Below are 5,885 nucleotides of genomic sequence, written 5' to 3'. Positions count from 1 at the left end.
GTTTGGAAACTCCTTGAGAGGTCAAGTAATGAACCAAGGCCAGCTGCTGCTAGTGCCAGCTTAGGGCTGCTCAGCCAGAGGTATATGACACGCTCAAGCCAAATGTTGCTTGTCGGCGTTATGCGAACTTTTTAGACACCTTAGGAAAGTCTGTAGCTTGAGCCAAGGCAAGCAGGCTGCATGAAAAAGCCACTGAAAGCCACATGGGTGTGCCCAAAAGTTGGGCGGGGTGAGGTCTCTAATCACCAGGGCATGGTGAATGAACTGTGGAAATTCAGATCTAGCATCTGCCTCTGTTCACATTCTTCTCAACAAAGAAACAATGGCCTCCATAAGCTCCCACGTGCAGGAGAAAGCCATCTCTCGAGCCCCTACCCCAAGCCAGATAATTCAATTCCCCACCATTTGTCCCTGCCACCTTTTCAACTACTGCCCCAGTGTTGGAGCTCAGAGCGAGTGATTCCATTGGTGGGTAAGTCTGTGCCCATTCCCTTTAAGAGGAACGCCAGTGATTGTGGCTGCATTCAATCTCACTCAGTCACAATCTCCGCTGTTTCTCACAACTAAAATTTATGGGGACTTCTCTCCTCAGCATTGGGACCCTGGGCTGGAGTGGGGCTGGGATCTCTCACCCTTCTAGGGGATGGGGAGGGAACCCCACAGATTAAATAGCCTTCCTGATCTTTAGTGGTCACACACAGGTGTGAGACCAGCCTGTTCCGCATCTCTGACATTCCTCCCAGTCTGGAGGTGTCTTCTTCTGCACATCCTTATTTGAAAGTCTTCAGTTCAGCTTGATTTTAGGCGATTCTCCATAATGGTTGTTCTGTAGTTTAGTTGTAATTTTGATGTGGTTGTGAGAGAAGGTAAACACAGCATTTACCTACTGCACTATCTTGGTTGTCCTCCAATCTCCATCTCTTAATTGGTACATTTTTAGATCATTGATGTTCAAAGTGATTATCAACATAATTGGATTTATATCTACCATACTTGTTATGTTTTCCCTTTGCTACCTTTGCTCTTTGTTCCTATTTTTGTCTTACCATCTTTTTCTGCCTTTTGTGGTTTTAATTTAGTGTTTTATGTGATTTACGAATATATGTCTCTCATTTCTTATCATATCAGTTATACTTCGTTTTAAAACTTTTATTGAGTTGGTTCCCTAAGTTGCAATATACATTGCAACGAATCCAAATCCGCTTTTAATTATTTTTTATAGGAATGGTTTTATTTCTGGGCTCTTTATTCAATTCCATTTATCTGTGTGTCTGTTTTTATGCCAATACCATGTTGTTTTCATTACCATGTCTTTGTAGTACAATTTGATATCAGGTAGCATGATACCTCCAGCTTTGTTCTTCTTTTTCAGGATTTCCATGGCTATTGGCATCTTTTATTGTTTAATATAATTTTAGGATTATTTGTTCTAGTTCTGAGAAAAATTGCATTGGTATTTTGACAGTGATTGCATTAAATCTCTGTATATTTTTTTATATTATGGACATTTTAACTATGTTAGTTCTTCCTATTCATGAGCGTGGTATGTTTCCATTTATTTGTATTTTCTTTAACTTCTCTCTTCAATATCTTATAATTTTCTGAATACAAGTCTTTTACTTCCTTGGTTAAGTTTATTACTAGATACTTTATTTTTGTGAGGCAATTATAAATGAGATAGTCTTAATTTCTATTTCTGAGAGTTTATTTGTGTGTAAAAATGCAAGCAGTTTATGAATATTAATTTTGTATGCTGCTACTTTACTGCATTTATTTATCTGTTCTACTAAACTTTTGGTGGAATATTTGTGGTTCTCTCTATATAGTATCATGTCATCTGCAAATGACAGTTTTACATCTTCCTTTACCATTTGGATGGCTTTTAGTTCTTTTTCTTGTCTGACTGTTCTGGCTCAGACTTCCAGTGCTATGTTAAATAAACATGGATGGATCTTGAGAGAGTAATGCTGAGCGAAACAAGTCAGACAGAAAAAGCAGAGAACCATGTGATTTCACTGATATGTGGTATATAAACCAAAACAACAAAAGAACAAGACAAACAAATGAGAAACAGAAACTCATAGACACAGACAATAGTTTAGTGGTTGCCAGAGGGTAAGGGGGGCGGGGGGTGGGGGGTGGGAGATGAGGGTAAGGGGGATCGAATATATGGTGATGGAAGGAGAACTGACTCTGGGTGATGAACACACAATGGGATTTATAGATGATGTAATACAGAATTGTACACCTGAAGTCTATGTAATTTTACTAACAATTGTCACCCCAATAAATTTAATAAAAAAAAAAAATTCTAGCTCACAGTAAAAAAAAAAAAAGTGGTGAAAGTGGACATTCTTTTCTTGTTCCTGATCTTCGGGAGAATGCCTGTAGCTTTTCCCCATCAAGTATGATATTACCTATGAATTTGTCATTAATGGCCTTTATTATGTTGAGATATGTTCCCTCTATTCGCACTTTGCTGAGAGTTTTTATCATAAATGGATGCTAGATTTTGTCAAATTCTTTTTCTCCATCTATTGATATGACCATGACTTTTATTTTTCATTTTGTTTATGTGATGTATAACATTAATTGATTTTCATATACTGAACTGGGATCAAGAATGAATCCCACTTGATCATGGTGTATTACCTTTTTAATGTTGTCAGATTTAGTTTGTTAATATTTATTGAGAATTTTTACATCTATGTTCATTAGAGATATCAGTCTATAGCTTTCTTTTTTTGTAACGTCTTTGTCTAGCTTTAGAATCAGGGTAATGATGGCCATATAGAGAAGTGGTTTGGAGCCTTCCTTCCTATTGAATTTTTTGGAATAGTTTGAGAAAAATAGGTGTTCATTCTTTTTTGAATTTTGGTAAAATTCACCTGTGAAGCAATCTGGTCCAGGATTTTTGTTTGTTGGGAGCTTGTTGATTACTGATTCCATTTCATTAGTAGTAATAAGTCAGTTCACATTTTCTGTTTCTTCTTGATTCAGTCTTGGAAGATTGTATGCTTCTAGGAATGTATCTATTTCTTCCAGATGGTCCAATTTTTTGGTGTAATGTTGCTTGTAGTTTTTCTCAGTTTTTTTTTTTTTTTTTTTTTTTTTTTTTTTTTTTTATTTCTGTGGTGTCATTTGTCACTTCTCTTTCATGTCTGATTTTATTTATTTGGGTCTTCTGTCTTTTCTTCTTAATGAGTCTGGTTAAAGATTTGTCAATTTTGTTTATCTTTTCAAAATACTAGCTTTTCCGTTCATTGATCTTTTGCATTGATTCTTAATTCTCTATTTCATTTATTTCCAGTATTATCTCTAGTATTTCCTGCCTTGTACTCACTTTGGGCTTTGTTTTCTGTTCTTTTCCCCATTCCCTTAGGGGTAAATTTAGACTTTTTATTTGACATTTTTCTTGTTTCTTTAGGTACACCTGCATTGCTATGAATTTCCTTCCTAGGAGTACTTTCTCTCTGTCCCATAGATTGTGGTTCATTGTGCTTTCATTTTCATTTGTCTCAATGTGTATTTTGATTTATTCCTTGATCTCATTTTTGACTAGTTCATTATTTAGTACTATGACATTTAGCCTCTATGTGTTTGTGTTTTTTTCAGTTTTTTCTTATAAAGGATTTCTAGTTTCATAACATTTTGGCCAGAGAAAATATTTGATATGATTTCAATGTTCTTAAATTTATTGAACTCTTTTTGAGGCCTTAAATGTGGTCTATCTTGGAAAATGTTCCATGTGCACTTGAAGAAATGTATATTCTCCTGCTTTGGGGTAAAATGTTCTTAAAATATCAATGAATTACATCAGAAAAATGGCAGCGTGTGGTGAGCCTCTTGAAATTTCCCTTGGAATTTAAAACAAATTGAACAACTGTAACTCCACAAAGGACTCCCTGTGCAGCAGACAGGCAAGACTAAGAGGTTCACTACTGTAATCACCTAAAGGTGTGCAAATTGCGAGAGCAGGGGAGGAGGGAAGGGAGAAGTGAGGATACTGGATGAGTAGGCTCAGGACGCAGACTTAGCTCAGTGCTCCGAGCTCGCTGCATTCTGGAACTACTGCAGCTATGAGAGAGGGAAGCACTAGATCTGCTAGGGCTCCACTTATGGCCCACAAAGCTGAGGGGAAAGCATGTAACATGGCTGAACCAAATGCTCACTACAGAGAACTCGGAGAAAGACTGAAGGAATAAGGCTGAAAACGGTGGTTTAAGGCCTCACTGCCAAGCAGAGATTGGAAGCCTTATGCACTGAGCCTAGCAGCCCCTCCCTACCCTCACAGAGCTCACCCCGTCCCCACAAGCTCAGTACAAGAAGTGGAACAGTAGGAGTCTCAGATCAAAAGAACAGAATATTTGAAGTTCTGACAACTATGGCCGCAGACATGGACTCGCAGCCCTACTAGTTCCGGCAAAGGGGTGAGAGCCCTGGAAGCAGGACTAGTGGTGGTGGTGATTGCCACCATTGCTCTGGGCCACATTTAACAACCCACACCTTCCCTGTCCCCACCTATCTGGGCAGATCCCTGCAGGAGTAAACAGAGCTGCTGAAACACACAAGCTCTGAATCTGGTGCAGGAAGAACTTTGGAACTTCAGAAACTCTCCACATTCACCCACGAAGGTGGTGCTCTATGACCCAATGGAATTGTTCACAGAGGAGAAGCCTGCCTTCCAGGGAATCACCCCATTCTGTGAGAAGCTTGAATAATGCAGAGAAAACATGACATTACACTATGAGAAAGAATAAAACACTGCAGTTGGAGAGAAAATAAAACATTCTACCAACACCTACTGGAAAACAAAGGAAAGACTTCTTTCTGTCAACCTGTTGCAGAACCCACTCTTGTAGATGTCCAAAAAGAGAAATAGTAAGTCATTAATTGGCATGAATAACCATGGTAACAAAACTGCTCAGAAAGAAAATGAAAAGTCTCCAGAGAATGAAATAAAAAACATGGAAATATGTGATGTAAATAATAGAGAATTCAAGCTTGCAGTTCTTAAAAAGCACAGTGATATGCAAGACAACACACATAGGCAGTTTAATGAACTCAAAAACACAATCAAAGAACAAAAAGAACATTTTACCGAAGAGATTGCAACCTTAAAAGAGAACCAAAAAGGATTCCTGGAGATTAAGAACTCAATAAAGTAAATAAAGAATGAAATAGCCAGCTTAGGTAATAGAGCTCAGCTGATGAAGAATAGAATCAGTGACATCGAAGACAGATCTGGAAATGACACGGATGAAAGAAGAAAGAGAAATCATGAGACATAAAAGAAATGAAAGAACTCTACAAGAATTTTCTAACTCCATCAAAAGGAGCAATAGAAGATTAATGTGCCTACCAGAAGAGAAGAAAGAGAGATGGGAACTGAGAGTATATTCAAACAAATAGTCAATGGTAACTTCCCAAACTTGTGGAAAGAACTGGATCCTCGAATCCAAGAAGCAAATAAACACATAATTACCTCAACCACATCAGGCCTTCTCCAAGGCACACTGTATTGAAACAGTCAAAAATTAATGACAAAGAAAAAATCCTCAAGGCAGCCAAGGAAAAGAAGACGGTAACCTACAAAGGAAAGCCCATTAGATTATAATCAGATTTTTCAGCAGAAGCTCTACAAGCCAGCAGGGAGTTGAATTAAATATTCAAACTACTGAAAGAGAGAAATTATGAGCCAAGAATAATATCCAGCAAAGATATATTTTAGATAAGAAAGAGGAATAAAGACCTTTCCAGACATATGGAAGCTGAGAGAATTTTCTAACACACGACCTGCACTACAATAAATACTGAAGGAGGCTATTTGACCAGAATAAATACAGATAACATGTGAGAAACAAAACATAAAAGTGTGGAGAGTA

The sequence above is a fragment of the Rhinolophus sinicus genome, chromosome 18 (genome assembly GCF_057876585.1).
Source record: "Rhinolophus sinicus isolate RSI-liver-muscle chromosome 18, RSI-T2T, whole genome shotgun sequence".
Lineage (NCBI taxonomy): Eukaryota > Metazoa > Chordata > Mammalia > Chiroptera > Rhinolophidae > Rhinolophus > Rhinolophus sinicus.
Note: the sequence above shows the minus strand (reverse complement) of the source record.